This window comes from Chrysemys picta, chromosome 11 (genome assembly GCF_011386835.1).
Source record: "Chrysemys picta bellii isolate R12L10 chromosome 11, ASM1138683v2, whole genome shotgun sequence".
Taxonomy (NCBI): Eukaryota; Metazoa; Chordata; order Testudines; family Emydidae; genus Chrysemys; species Chrysemys picta.
In genome coordinates this window covers 40,261,879-40,278,186 of record NC_088801.1, presented here as the reverse complement: position 1 = coordinate 40,278,186, position 16,308 = coordinate 40,261,879, and the positions used below count along the sequence as shown (strand labels likewise).

Here is a 16,308-nt window from a genome sequence, read left to right as displayed (position 1 = left end):
ATCAACTGGTCCATCATCCCACCACTACCCAGTAGGGATGTCAGTGCTTTGGGATCCTTTATAATGAAAGGTGCTATACAAAGACAATATTATTAACCATCTTTTTGAGAAATGTTAAAGTACAATTTAAGCCAGAGTTTTCAGTCTCTGGCTTTCTGCAAACCTTTTCTGCAGTTGCAGTTTGAAAGCTAACCCCTGAGGTGGCTAACTGTCATGCCTGTTCAAATGGTCTGTAGGGTGAGAATCGAGATGGTGCCTCTTCCCACCGTTATATGAGACCAGGGTATGTTATCATGTGCATTATGGCTTCAGGAAAGTACTGTGCATGGGCAGTCTTTGGTTTCAAATACTACTTAATAATTAGCCAAATCTGCTATCACTATTCATGTTTCGATATGAATATGTTATTCAAAATGTCAGGTTCATTTTAGTTTTTATAAAATAAATTCAGTTGAAATTGCACACATCGTAAGTATCTTTCACGTCAAATACACAGCAGATGAACCATAGGTCCAATTTCTCTGTTTTCCCTGGATACTGTTTTGAAAATATGTATCTAAATTATCTTTATAGGCTACCAACATCAAATTGCTTTTTTCACAAGAGTCACTACATCAGACATCTTTCAAATGGGTTGGAATGTTTTGCACGGTTTGTGTTTAAAGCCTAGAATAGAAGAGCCATTCAAGCCTCCTGAATGAGTAACATACATGGCATTACCTCTCTAGAACGGCACTCAGCATATCAACTGAAAATATATCAGACACTATGGTGATGGAGAATTTAGAAATGTATGTAATCATCATAAGAATATTACCCATCAAAATCCACACATCTATGATTTTTTTTTTCATTTCCATCATATAATAGCAACAATGACCTCAGCCTAGGGCCTTACATAGGGATTAATGACTGGCTGGAATTAAGGGCCAGTGGTTGTGCATCAGGCTATCAACTCCTCCCAGCCACTCATTAATCCCAGGAGATCCCATAGTCTCCTTTGAATCATTATTTAAAATTAAAAAAATAAAACTTTCTGCACAGATTTATTTATATATTTGTGTGAATAAAAATCCAGTGAGTTGGAAATAGAATATTTGTGTAGAAAACAGTATTGCTATCCTAGAGGAGTATGTTCAGTTGGAAACAAATGCTCTCATGTTGGAAAGTAATGCAGGTCTGTACCTTTGAGCACTCCCTCTGTGAGGAAACTTATATTTCATTGATAACTTTCTGTTATTCTTCCACTGTGTCTGCTCTTCCTGAAACTAAATGGTTCACCTTAAGTTCAGCCAGATTGTTTCAAAATACTTTGAAACGCCATTACTGAAGCTATCTTCACATCTATGGAATCTGTTGACTGCTCAGCACTTTTGAAAGTGGTCATAATATTTATCTCAATGCTTCACAATAAAATATTTATTGTAGCACAACAACTGTATTATCTGCAAGATCTGGGCCTTAATTTGAAATATATATATATATTAACTATTTTGATCCTTAGCATAATCGTTTCTCATTTTGCTTTCAATTATTAATTAAAGTAATATTTAATTTATACAAAGTGGAACAGTGGGAATATGTTCCAGTCCCTTTTCTAATGAATATTAAATTATTCATTTATCCAAAGTTTCTACAATATTGACCCAAAACTGATTTTTTTTTTCATTTTTTTCAGAACTGTCAGTGAAACAAAAAATCAGTTATTCTCACAGCTCTACTCTCCACCTATAATACTTAGTGTTAGTTTTCACCAGATTTCTTTTGGAGTAGATTGCATGTGCACTACAGACTTTTGTCAATGAAATTTTTATAAAATATTGGCTGTTATCCAGATCTGAGTCTCTTGAAATTGCAAAAAAAAAAAAAAAAAAAACCACCTTCGGATCCTGCCCTCTGGGTGTTCCTTTCGCCAGGAAACTACTACTCTGAAGAATAATCCATCTGACTAAGATGCAATCTGGAATGATGCCATTCACCACAGCAGTAATTCTCGAAATAGCCAGCAACAACAGGAACTAAAAAGAGATCTCTTTGAGTACTGGGCAATGCATACTATTTCCCCCCCGCCCCGAAAGCTGAACTCCATGTTTATATTCAAAAGCTCATTATTACAGCATACTCTGTATATGGAATAAAGAATTCATCAATTTAAAATACTGCTTTCATAATGTACAAAGAAGTATGCTCAGTCTTATCTGTATTAGAGCAGTGGTAAGTGTGTAAGACAAGCCCAGATTGTTTGATAAGTCAAAAACATACTGGGCCAAATTCTGCACTCAGATATGCACACATTATTTATTATTTGTATCATCATAGTGCCTGGTCATGGACCAAGACCTCACTGTACAAACACAGAACAGCCCCCAAGAACTTACAATCGAAGTACAACTTCCACTAAAGATCATGGGAGTTGTGCATATATATTTGCATAAATGAGGACAGAATCTGGCCACCTGTAGCTGAATATTTGAATAATCTAACCCAGATTTGACAGCACCTTCTCAGAGGTAGTTTCATCAATTAATGAGCAGACTTAGGGTTTTTATACTGATCATAACAATCAACTGTATATGCATAATGCACCAAAAAGCAGTAAAAACATAAAATAAATATATACCAGCTAGCTAATTCTGAATTGTCCACCAACTATTAATATTAAAGACATGGGTCTGGAATGAAGTAACATTCCAGTGTAAAATGGAGTTGGCAATTCTCCTTCTGCTTATCATGGCCTAGGGAAGTCATGCATTTGTGTGCAATTATCAGTTTTCCCTAAATTGCACTGTCTGCAGGTGGTTGTTGCTGCTGCTGCTGTTGTTAGGATGGTGATGTTACTAGGATGGCTAACTTCCTTCCCATCAGAAACAGATCAATGCTCAAATGACAGAGTTTCCAATTTACTAGATCTTTAAAGAATTTCTGGCAAGCAGAGCAAAATGAGAAACGTAACCTCTGACAATAAAATAACCAACTCTACTCTGAGTAGGGTTGCCCCCTAGACATTTCTCAAGTCCCCATGCTGGATAAAAAATTCTGGCACTTAAAACATCTGAATCTTTCTTGTTTTGATTATTAGAGACTTTATAGCTTATGACAAAAAACATGATTAAAAGAAAGAGCCTTAGGATTTCAAACTGTTCCCAGGATTTCTACTGTATCACTCATACAGTTCAGCATAGTTACATTAATGCCTCAGTAGCCCTGTACTGGTATTACAGGGTTCTCATTCTCTCTCTCGCTGGTATTGCTAATGTACCTGTCACCAAAGTAGCTAAGCACCAAACAAGAAATGCAAGAGAACTGTCCATTAAAGTTCACCACTCCCTGAATTTTGCCACTGTTACTGAGAAGTGATATTTCCCCTTGTCTTCTTCAAGCCCCACCCACTTTCTCTTTGCATCTTCCTCCTCCTCCTCCCTCCATCGTTGCCTATCCAGGGAGAATGATGCCAGGCTATTCATCAGCCCTTGCTAACACGAGGTTTTTTTTACAAAAGGAGGCAAGGTGGTTGTGTGGAGATCTGAAAAAATCCTCAAACTTGGGCTTCTACAGTGAAGGACCTTCTGCTCCACTTCCGAAGAAGTGGGCTGTTGCCCACGAAAGCTTATGCTCTAATAAATTTGTTAGTCTCTAAGGTGCCACAAGTACTCCTGTTCTTTTTGCGGATATAGACTAACACGGCTGCTACTCTGAAACTTCTCCTAAGAGTTTCACCTACGAGCACTAAAACAACAAAAAGCACATACAGATAATGCATGTAAACTGAGCACTGGTCATCTGGTAGTTTTGCTGCTATGGCAAATAAAGAACTTTTGACAGCACAGCACCTGTGGTCCTCAGTGGGGAATTTAAGTGGGCCATTATTCAAATTCAGTACCCGGTGCCACACTGCATTCTCTTGCAGCAGCGTAAAGCTCTGACACACATTGCATATTCCAAATTCCAAGTCAGTATTGATCCCCAGCACAGACACTTATGTTGAACTCTCCTCTTCTTTCTACTGTAGTTTTCCCTCTCTCATTCTTTAGATTAGGGTGACCAGATGTCTCGATTTTATAGGGACAGTCCAGATTTTTGGGTCTTTTTCTTATATAGGCGCCTATTACCCCTCACCCCCGTCCCGATTTTTCACATTTGCTGTCTGGTCACCCTACTTTAGATATTTATTTGGATTTTTGCAATTCTACTATAACGGCGTACGGATCTAGTGCTCTGGGTCCTCTCAACAATCTTTTAAAATACACTAATAAACAAACTGACCCACCAAGTACCCCAGCTTAAATCAACACCCACTGACAACATACAGATAACAAAACTGAGTTAACTTCCTCACAGAATCCCCACTTGAGTTCCAGCGCCACTATCCAGCCCTACCCAACACCCATCCCCAGTAATAGATGGGCCTTGCCACATGCCCTGAAGGTTAACAAATTCGAGATTATATCACAGACCAACAGGGGAAAGGGACAATGGTGAGGCAGACGGTGAGTCCCGGCCCCTGCTTAATGAACAATAACTTACTTGCTTTATTGTTGCTTTGTCCTACTTCCTTCCTGCCCCACCTTGTCATAATCTAGACTGAGTATCTGGGGTCAGGGACTGTCTCTATTTTCTGCGTGTCCATATGTTTCCTAGCCCAATCGGGTCCTCATCCTTGGCTAGTGCCCCAAGAGACTACTGCTGCATCAATAATAAATGATAGTCATTATGGCCTGGATTCTGCCTTCCTCTTTTGTGTGTGCATGGAGCAGAAGGGGAGAAAAGAAGGAGTAAGGAGAGTTCCCCACACCTTGTACATATAAGGGCTGGAAAGTATTGCAGCCCCTGACTCCCCGAAGAACAGGGACTGCTCCCCAACTAGTCCATCGGGCCCACTGCCCAAAAGAGGCAGGGAGAGGGAGAAAGTAGACAAAACCATGCTTCTGCACCCCCCCTTGCTGGCTAGCAGAGTTGATTGGCTGCATGATGGGAACATGCTGTGCCCCTCAAACAGAGTAGCAGTGCAAACACTCCATTTGTGCAGGAGGGACCTCCAATGCAAGGCCCCCTCAAGAGCCTAAAATGGTACAGGTTAGACCTTCATGGATTCAATTTTAAAATGAAACTGTTGATTTTTTTGTAGACAGAAATGTGTAAGAAATGCTGTGTAACCAAAACATGCTTCACAATTATAGTCTGAACTTTGATTATTATTATACATTTTTCACTATAAAGCTCTTTGGTCACAGGATCTATTGGTGTGGGACATGTGCTCCTTTAAGATTCTGGGCCCTCTTGATTCCACTATAGTCAATGGCAGCATTTCCATTAAGCTCAGTGGGAGCAGGAATGTTCTGTAGACTGTTTGGATGAATAGCACAGATATAAGCAAATTTTATATGCAAAAGCTACATCAATAAGTCACCTGCTGCTCTGAAACTGCAATAAATGTCCATTACCACGTTTTCTCTCTTTTCTACACTGTACGCAAAACTATATTTAGATAATATTCAAGTATTGATAAAACAGAAAACAGAAATAAAAGCCATGTGTGCGTCTAGCGAAATAGCCACTGTTTACACTCAAACACTCAGCATAATAAATAAATACATGGGCCAGAGTTCAGCTTTGAAGGAAGAGGATGTGCCTTTCATTCACTAATGGGAGTGCACACACTCATTCCAAGGTCAAAACTGGCCCACAGATAGGCATCTTATTAAAAGAAAAAAAGTCAGTAAACTCCAGTCTCTTGGGTTAGAAAATAAAATCCCTGAAATCTGGAGGGAAAGCAATTGAATACCAGCTTTCTCAATGTGCAAAGCAGTACATTGTTAGTTAGTGGCTCTAACTGAAGTCCACTTATTTTATGAAGCTTTGTAGAAAACCCACAGTGGCAAACATTTATTTAAAAATCTCATTGTGAAAGCAGCTGTATTCCACTTTGGAGAATGCAGAATTGCTGACCCATTAAAAATAATAATCCTGGCAGAAATCTAAACACATTGTGGCTGATTACAGAACTAAAAAGAGAAGATAAAGCTTTTAATTGTTGCGTTACGTTTTAAAAGCCAGCATAATCTCCCAAAGTTTAAGTGAATGCAGATCACAGAAAGTAGGATTGCTTTACTTTACTAACAGAACCCTGTTCCATCAATGTAAACCAGGATTGATTATACTACTGTTATGTCTGCAAAAGGGGAATATTGCAGTGTTTTCTGACTCTCCTCTAAAAGTAGTGCTGTATACTCATATACTGTACACTGATATTATAGGTCCAAACAGGTCACTTCAAAACAAAGTCATGTTTCCCCAAAAAACTGTTAAAGTTCTCTTTTCTAACCCTAACTCTGGACTGAATGGAGGATGCTACTACAACCTTCATGATTCAGCATGCCTTAGGGTAGGTCTATACTTACCTCCGGGTCCGATTTGTCTAGACGCGATAAATCAATCCCGGAAGTGCTCGCCGTCGACGCCAGTACTCCTGCTCCGCGAGAGGAGTATGCGGAGTCGACGGGGGAGCCTGCCTGCCGCGTCTGGACCCGCAGTAAGTTCGAACTAAGGTACTTCGACTTCAGCTACGTGAATAACGTAGCTGAAGTTGCATATCTTAGTTCGAAGTGGGGGGTTAGTGTGGACCAGGCCTTACATAGCCACAACTCCCTTTGAAATAAAGGGGAATTTTGGGTCGGCAAGGTATGCACAACTGGGTTCTGAGACTCACAGATCTATAACATGTTATGATACTATGAGGAGATGAGTACTATAGGAATAACAGTAAATAAAAGCCAAGTAAAACTGTAAAATCAGAAACCTTACCAGTAACAGTACTGTTTATTTTAGTTTCCTAGGCCTGGTCTACACTATGAGTTTAATTCGAATTTAGCAGCGTTAAATCGAATTAACCTGCACCCGTCCACACAATGAAGCCATTTATTTCGAAATAAAGGGCTCTTAAAATCGATTTCTGTACTCCTCCCCGACGAGTGGAGTAGCACCAAAATCGATATTGTCATTTCGAATTAGGGTTAGTGTGGCCGCAATTCGATGGTATTGGCCTCCGGGAGCTATCGCACAGTGCACCATTGTGACCGCTCTGGACAGCAATCTGAACTCGGATGCACTGGCCAGGTAGACAGGAAAAGCTCCGTGAACATTTGAATTTCATTTCCTGTTTGCTCAGCACAGGAGAGCACAGGTGACCACAGAGAGCTCATCAGCACAGATAACCATGCAGGCCGATAATCGAAAAAGAGCACCAGCATGGACCGTACGGGAGGTACTGGATCTGATCACTATATGGGGAGAGGATTCAGTGCTAGCAGAACTTCGTTCGAAAAGACGAAATGCCAAAACTTTTGAAAAAATCTCCAAGGGCATGATGGAGAGAGGCCACAATAGGGACTCAGAGCAGTGCCGCGTGAAAGTCAAGGAGCTCAGACAAGCCTATCAGAAAACAAAGGAGGCAAATGGTCACTCCGGGTCAGAGCCGCAGACATGCCGCTTCTACGCTGAGCTGCATGCAATTCTAGGGGGGGCCACCACCACTATCCCACCTCTGACCGTGGATTCCGAGGCGGGGGTAATCTCATCAGCCACACCTGAGGATTCTGCGGACGGGGAAGAGGAGGAGGAGGAGGACGAGCTTGCGGAGAGCACCCAGCACTCCGTTCTCCCCAACAGCCAGGATCTTTTTCTCAGCCTGACTGAAGTACCCTCCCAAGCCAGTACCCAAGACCATGACCCCATGGAAGGGACCTCAGGTGAGTTTACCTTATAAAATATAAAACATGGTTTAAAAGCAAGCGTTTTTTAATGATTAATTTGCCCTGAGGACTTGGGATGCATTCGCAGCCAGTACAGCTACTGGAAAAGTCTGTTAACATGTCTGGGCTGGAGCAGAAATCCTCCAGGGACATCTCCATGAAGCTCTCCTGGAGGTACTCCAAAAGCCTTTGCAGAAGGTTTCTGGGCAGTGCAGCCTTATTCCGTCCTCCATGGTAGGACACTTGACCACACCATGCTAGTAGCAAGTAATCTGGTATCATTGCATGACAAAGCCTGGCAGCGTATGGTCCCGGTGTTTGCTGGCATTCAAGCAACATCTGTTCTTTATCTCGCTGTGTAATCCTCAGGAGAGTGATATCGCTCATGGTAACCTGGTTGAAATAAGGGAATTTAATTAAGGGGACAGAGTGGCCGTTCCTATTGGGCTGTTTGCCTGTGGCTGAAAATAAATCCTTCCCTGCAGTTAGCCAAGCGTGGTGGGGGCGGGAGGGGAATTGGCGCTGAGCTTTTCGCCTTTGGCTAGCAGGGATCTTCCCTGATACCAGCCACGCGGTGGGGGGAGGGGTACAGCGATCATCCCAGAGAATTCATGGCGGGAGGGGGAGGGGCGGGGGGTTAGTTTGGTTTCTGCAGGGATCTTCCCTGATACCAGCCACGCGGTGGGGGGAGGGATAAAGCGATCATCCCGGAGAATTGGATGGTGGGGGGGGGGGGGGGTTAGTTTGTTTTTTGCTGCTGAAGGTTAACAGGAAAACCGCAGCAGTCAACGGGCTTTGCTTGGTATGTGGGAAAGGAGAGCGCAGAAGCCGAAAGACAATGGCTTACCATGGCCGCATGCAAGCTGAATTCTGTTGCCCGGTCCTGTGTCTGTGATCTCTAACACCAAAGCCACAGGCACTCAATATTAAGATGGAAAATGCGACCTTGTACTGAAATCACATGTGCTTTGTAATGTGAATAGTGTTGCTCACCATGAAAGAGTATAAGCATTGTTCTAGAAAATGTATCATTTTAAAAACTTCTCTCCTTTTTTTCATCCCTCCAGCAGCTGTAAATTTTTCAAGCCTCCCTCCTCTGTCCCGAAGGCTATCTCAGATAAGGCGGCGGAGAAAGAGGATGCGAGACGAGATGTTCTCGGAAATAATGGAATGCACCCGCAATGAAACAGCTCATTTGAATGAGTGGAAGGACACGGTATCTAAATACAGGAAAGTTGCCAGTGAATGTGAGGTCATGAGGGACACTCAAGATGAGAGGTGGCAGGCTGCAACGCTGGGGCTGCTGCATGATCAAACGGACATGCTCCGGCGTCTGGTGGAGCTTCAGGAATGGCAGCAGGATAATAGACTGCTGCTGCAGCCGCTGTATAACCTCCCTCCCCCCTCACCATGTTCCATATTCTCCTCACCCAGACGTGTAAGAACGCGGGGGGGGGGGGGGGGCTCCGTGCACCCTCCCAAGTGGACAGCCCAACCAAAAGGCTGTCATTATATTGATTTTTTTCAGTGGCCTTTTACTTCCCTCCTATCCTCCTCCCAAACCTCACCCAGGTTACCTTGTTGGTTCTCTCCCTATTTTTATAATCAATTAATAAAGAATACATGATTTTTAAACGATAGTGACTTTATTTCCTTTAAAAGCAAGCTGTGATTTAAGGGGGGAGGGTGGTTTGCTTACAGGGAATGAGTCAATCAAGGGGGCGGGTTTTCAACAAACAGAACTTTCACACCGTAGCCTGGCCAGTCATGAAACTGGTTTTCAAAGCTTCTCTGATGCACAGCGCTTCCTGGTGTGATCTTCTAATCGCCCTGGTGTCTGGCTGCGCATAATCAGCAGCCAGGCGATTTGCCTCAGCCTCCCACCCCGCCATAAAGGTCTCCCCCTTACTCTCACAGAGATTGTGGAGCACACAGCAAGCAGCAATAACAATGGGGATATTGGTTTGGCTGAGGTCTGACCGAGTCAGTAACGAGCGCCAGCGACCTTTTAAATGGCCAAATGCACATTCTACCACCATTCTGCACTTGCTCAGCCTGTAGTTGAACAGTTCCTGACTCCTGTCCAGACTGCCTGTGTATGGCTTCATGAGCCATGACATTAAGGGGTAGGCTGGGTCCCCAAGGATAACTATAGGCATTTCAACATCCCTAACAGTTATTTTCTGGTCCGGGAAGTAAGTCCCTTGCTGCAGCCGTTTAAACAGATTAGTGTTCCTGAAGACGCGAGCGTCATGAACCCTTCCTGGCCAGCCCACATTGATGTTGGTGAAATGTCCCTTGTGATTCACAAGTGCTTGCAGCACCACTGAAAAGTACCACTTGCGGTTTATGTACTGGGTACCCTGGTGCTCCGGTGCCAAGGTAGGGATATGGGTTCCATCTATCGCCCCACCACAGTTAGGGAATCCCATTGCAGCAAAGCCATCCACTATGACCTGCACATTTCCCAGAGTCACTACCTTTCGTAGCAGCAGCTCAGTGATTGCTTTGCATCACTGAAGCACCCACAGTAGATTTGCCCACTCCAAATTGATTCCCGACTGACCGGTAGCTGTCTGGCATTGCAAGCTTCCACAGGGCTATCGCCACTCGCTTCTCAACTGTGAGGGCTGCTCTCATCTTGGTATTCTGGCGCTTCAGGACAGGGGAAAGCAAGTCACAAAGTTCCATGAAAGTGCCCTTACACATGCGAAAGTTTTGCAGCCACTGGTAATCATCCCACACCTGCAACACTATGCGGTCCCACCAGTCTGTGCTTGTTTCCCGGGCCCAGAATCGGCGTTCCACGGCTATAACCTGCCCCATTAACAGCATGATCTCCAAAGCACCAGGGCCCAAGGTTTGATAGAATTCCATGTCCATGTCCTCATCACTCTCGCCGCCGCGCTGCCATAGCCTACTCCTCGCCACCCGGTTTTGCAGGTTCTGGTTCAGCATAAACTGCACGATAACACGTGAGGTGTTTACAATATTCATGACTGCTGTCTTGAGCTGAGCGGGTTCCATGCTTGCTGTGGTATGGCGTCTGCACTGTTCACCCAGGAAAAAGGCGCGAAACGGTTGTCTGCCGTTGCTTCCCTGTAGAGGGGGGGAGGATGAACCCAGAACCACCCGCGACAATGTTTTTGGCCCCATCAGGCATTGGGATCTCAACCCAGAATTCCAATGGGCAGAGGAGACTGCGGGAACTATGGGATAGCTATGGGATAGCTACCCACAGTGCAACGCTCCAGAAATCGACGCTAGCCCCGGTACATGGACGCACACCGCCAAATTAATGTGCTTAGTGTGGCCGTATACATTCGACTTTATACAATCTGTTTCCAAAATTCGAATTATGTAAATTCGGATTAATCCCGTAGTGTAGACATAACCCTCAGAGTCACTTGTGCACTCAGCATAGACAGTATGAGGTACACTACATTCAGCATATGTTTGCTCAGTGAATCTAATCCTTTACAATAGAGGGGTTTTCTACATTTGATCTGAGAGATGAGACCCCCAGCTCACGAAGACATTTCTGTGCTAGCGCCTCAATACAGCAGCATGTACCTGGCAGCCCAAGCTGTCTGAGTACTTAGCCAGGTCGGGCAGGACTGTACTCATGGCAGCTAGCTTAAGCCGCCAAATGTACCATTACAGACACATTGCTATTTTTAGGAGGTAGGTGGAACAGAGCTAGTGCAAGCACATCTACACCCAGGGCTAAATTTAGGGGCAGGCGAACCAGGTGACTGCCTGGGGTGCCGAGCTTGGGGGGCACTGCCTGAACTGTACTCGACAGAAGAGGAGAAAAAAGGTGACTTTATGGTTAGCCATCTTCAGGCTCCCCTGATCCAAAAGCCAGCAAGTGAGTGGGTCTGTTCCCACCTTATAGTCAGAGCAGCCCTGGGGCTTTTCCAGAAGCCAGGGATCAGTCAGGCATAGGGGCTGGCACCCCTTCTGTGCCTTTTGCTCCAGGGGCCAGGAAAGGATAGCATGGGAAGCTGCTACATATAAGCCAGCCAGGGCTCTATGCCATCCAGGGATTCGCCTAGGCAGGGGGATTCTTCAGACAGCAGTTTAAACCAGTTTTACAATTGGCTCTGTGTTGCTGGAGCAGCGCAAAACAGTCCAAGTAGAGGTCAGAATCTGCCTAATAATGCTCTATACCTGTATGTTATATACTTGAAACTTGAACTGAGAGTCCACAAGACTGGTCACGCCAGTGTTGTGGCTGATCTCTTGTTCATTCTGTTAGGCAATCCTTGGCTTAATTCTGTAGCTCCTAGAGAAATGGGTAACTCAGGGGATGGATGGAATAACTCACGGGACTGGTATTGGGATAATACTGATGAATGTTAAAAATTAATACTAACTGGCCTATGTGAAATGTGTCCTTCTCGGGCCATTCCCAACAAGAAGGAACTGTATGCACATTATTAAACCACCATCACTATTGGCATTAACTGGCACTGTTCTGGCAGTGTCAGTAGAAGGCCAAATTGGCCATACTGTGACTGAGTAACATCACGGTCCCTTGTTTGTTGCTGAGGAACAGCTACCAGCTTTCCATAGCTGGTCAGAAAATAAATATTTCCCCATATTTTTTTTCCCGACTTTTTGGTAAAACGTTTATCAAAATATTGCATTCAGAAAAACCACCATCCTGCCTTATTCTCCTGCTCTCCTCGATAGGCCAGGCTACCTGGTCTAACTGCATCCTCTATGATGCTCTAGTTTCTATTTTCAGGTTGCAGTTTTTCAACAACAAATTCCAAAGAAAGCAGACACTGTTCACAAAAAAATAATTTAATCTAATTTTCCATTCAAGAATAGAAAATTTTCAACCAGCCCTAGTTCTGTTCCTTACTTGACAAAACAAGTCTAACCCATTATTATATATTTGATGTTATGCCACAGATTTATATGGCAGTTCAAAGAAGAAATAAAAATAGAGGACTGCCCCATAGAGTTATTAATTTAATACCTCATTAGAGCATCAGAATGACAGTGAAAAGGGATTAAGGCAACTGATGATCTCTCTCTCGGTCTCGCTCTCTCTCTCTCGCTCACACGCACACACACACATACACTTTTTAAAGCCAATTTCCTAACTTGATGCATACCTCATTCGACATTTGCCCCAAGTTGGCCATTTACTCTGCTGGGAAGGAGAACAAGCTACCACTATGTTATAGCACATCACTTCCCCCTTGTCCATTCTAGTTTTAGTAAATATGGTGAAAATATCAAAAGCAGCACCTTCACTTTGCTTAATGCTTAGCCCAAACCAAACACAAGACAGAGAAAATGGGAGGCTAAAATGCAGTTGCTGAAAGTGAATAGGGCAACAGCTTCACAACCATCCACAACATTTCCAACTGCTTCAGAGAGAAGCCAATTTTAGAAAATACACCTCTACCCCGATATAACGCTGTCCTCAGGAGCCAAAAAATCTTACCGCATTATAGGTGAAACCACGTTATATCGAACTTGCTTTGATCCGCCAGAGTGCGCAGCCCCGCCCCCCCAGCCCCCGGAGCACTGCTTTACCACATTATATCCGAATTCGTGTTATATCGGGTCGCGTTATATCGGGGTAAAGGTGTATACATTTAGGCTCTCTCTGTTTCTAAGCTTCCTTTGTTTATTATATTTGGCAACACTCATACCATTGTAAAATAAATGGACACTCTCATGTATTTTTAGATAACTCCGGGCTTACTTCATCAACAGTTCCAAAAATTAGGAAGCATATGTTTGCAGAATCAAAGGCATTGAATATATTGTAGCTGGGTGAAAGTTTGTTTTTTTTACTAAATAATAGAAACAGTAGTCCCAATTTCATATTAAAAAGGATAATGCAATTATTTAAAAAGAATTCCCTTCCACAGAAGCCCAGAAAAGCACGAATTCCCCCTCAGTTCTACTTTTTACACTCCATACATTAGCTTCCCTGAACCACTACCCCACCCTAAAAGAATATTTCAACACATCATTCAAACGGTTTCTTAAATACATTTCAAAAATTTCCCCACCCTTGAGGTGCACAGCAAAATCATCTATAGACTTTCCCTCATCTTTCTCTGAAATAGTAAGGGAAACTCTAAGTTTACATTTCTGTACCTTTTTAAGTTCATATCTTTGAACAAAAGCACCACCTCAACATCTGAACAGTAAAATTCATCCTTCCCTATGCATTATTTAAGCATGCTGCTCTGAATTCTAGCATTAGGGTTTTCCATGGAGCAACAATCAACAACAGCTTTATAGTCTGGTACAGCAGGAAACATGGGATATGCAGGATAGTTTCACACATTTGTTTGCTATGTTCATCCTCAACAATTAAATATGATAATCCAATTTGGTGAAAAATAAACTGAAATCAGATCTGCTGCAAAAACTTTTTAAATGTAATTTTCAGCCTAGCAATCAATGCTTATTCAGTTTCCATGTCATCTCTGTCTTCTCGCTTTGCAGATGCTCAAGTGACGTTAAATTAAACAATTGCACAAAATTTAAGAACTGCAGGAAAATTACCATCCACACTTAATTCTGGAATTCAAAAAGGTCCTTAGAAAACACCCTTCAATGATTATTTTTCCTAATAGCAAAAATAAAACAATACAAACACTCTCACAGTAAAAGTAGAATACATTTGAGACATTCTACTTGTATTTTAAGTCATTTTAAAATATAACACTACAATGGTGAAAATGAGGTACCCCTAAAATATATTAAAAAACTGAACTGCTAATGAAAAATGTCCAAGTAACCTCTAAGTGAGCTGTGTATTGAAACAGACAGCAACACTAAAGTATTTATCATTTACAGACATACACAACATCAAACTATTATCTAGTAAGTACTATACTTTACTCCAGGACATTTACCCTAAATTTGTGTAAACTAAAAACACAGGCTTGTAAACCACAGGCTCAAACCTGTAATTACAACACAGAGAAACAAAATTAAGAAATCTTAAACTTACAATGATGGGTTATCATAAGTCCAGCACAGCAAGTAGCCCTAAGGGTACATTTTAGATTTTTTATCCATGCTCTGTTCTTCTCTCTGATGTGACTATTCAGGCACATGGTCAAGTTGCAATCAGCTTCTCTCTTAGTGATGTATGAGAGCTGTGCTGATTTATCTAGTCTTTCTGCAACAGATTAGCACTAATGTTTCTGCTTCTGCATCCTACCTTTCTTTAGCAGTAGGCTCTGCGTTATCATTGGCAATCCAAATTAAAGAGCCAGTAAATGTAGCCCAGACTTTTTTTTCCTGTGAAACAACTGCTAGGCAGTTAGTCTCACACAAGAATACCGCTGTTTAATCTATTGAACCTCCTTTTCAATATCCCTGCTGAGAATGGCAGTCAGAGACATAGAAGGGTGGGTCCAATAAGACTGCTGTAGTCCAAAGGTCTTTTTATGATTTATTCTATTACAAGGAATATATTCTTGTGCAGATTGCCCCAAACAACGGAACAGCTGCAATACAGAAACATAGGATTTTCACTATTTGTAACACAATATGTACATATACAGTGAAATCTAGTTTATCCAGAGGACATGGCCAACATAAAATTTAGACAAACAAGGTTTTTTAAAATATCAAGGATGCCGGGGAGAAATGAACTCATGTGAATAAGGAAGATTTCACTATATTACAGTATATGTGCTTGTTATAAACTCTCTTTCTCTTGCTCCTTTTTTGTTTCTAAAATGATATTTTTTAAACATTTGCCCCCAGATTTTTTCTCATGTTGTCCCTTAGGTTAGGAATATTTTACACTGTGGAAATGATGAAATCAGCATACTTCGCTATAAAATTTTGTAAGCACAAACTGAATGACCGGTTTTGTCTTTCCAGTAAACAAGTAGTATTTTATCAATAAAACACCATTTTTAATTCATGAAGTTTTCAGTTCAAGCCACCCTGAGACACAATAGTTTAAATTTTCATAAAGACTTTTAAAACTGTTTAGGAAAAAAGTAAATATCTGAGAACATTTATTCATGGAAATTTTGAACATGCTGACAAGTTTGCTCATATCACTGCTCTTCCTAGATGGTTTCTCCTCTTGAATACAGAAAAGGATTAGTATTCCTTTCTGCCCTTAAGAAACAAACATGGTTCTTGAATATTATTAAATAAGCATCCAATTCATGCCACTTAAACACTAGGAATATCTGAGTAGCAGACAAGATTCTTGGAGCCCTAATCTCTGATTATTACCGGCATTAACTTTAAATACAAGTTACATGGAGCTTTCTAGGCTAAGCATGAAACACCAAAAAAGGATTTACAATTCTTTTACTGTTCATTTACTATTTTATGATAAGCCCTAAAACAAAACATAAAAAGCTGCTATTTTAGTTCACTTATTTAAATAATAATAGCAATTAAAAATGCAGCACCTTTCATCTTCTCAAAGTGCTTTACAGATTTTATATATACACAGATTTTATATATTCACCCACCAATGAAGTGCAGCCAGTACACCGATGGATGTAACAATGGTTCAAAAGCATGCAGCAACACTAAACAACGC

At 42.0% G+C, this 16,308-nt stretch overlaps 1 protein-coding gene across 7 annotated transcripts in view; it reads right to left on the bottom strand.

The window, feature by feature from the left end:
* The window catches only part of RAPGEF4 (Rap guanine nucleotide exchange factor 4), a 299,132-nt gene that overhangs the window by 129,295 nt on the left and 153,529 nt on the right, over window positions 1-16,308 (bottom strand). Inside the window, exon 1 of one of the 7 annotated variants that reach the window (XM_065561833.1) lies at window positions 14,743-14,987. The exons of 5 other annotated variants lie outside the window; for them this stretch is intronic. The gene's annotated coding sequence lies outside the window, so the exon portion shown is untranslated. Of the gene's footprint in view, window positions 1-14,742; window positions 14,988-16,308 lie in introns of those variants that run through there. One more of the 7 variants, XM_005300404.5, reaches the window with a different exon arrangement.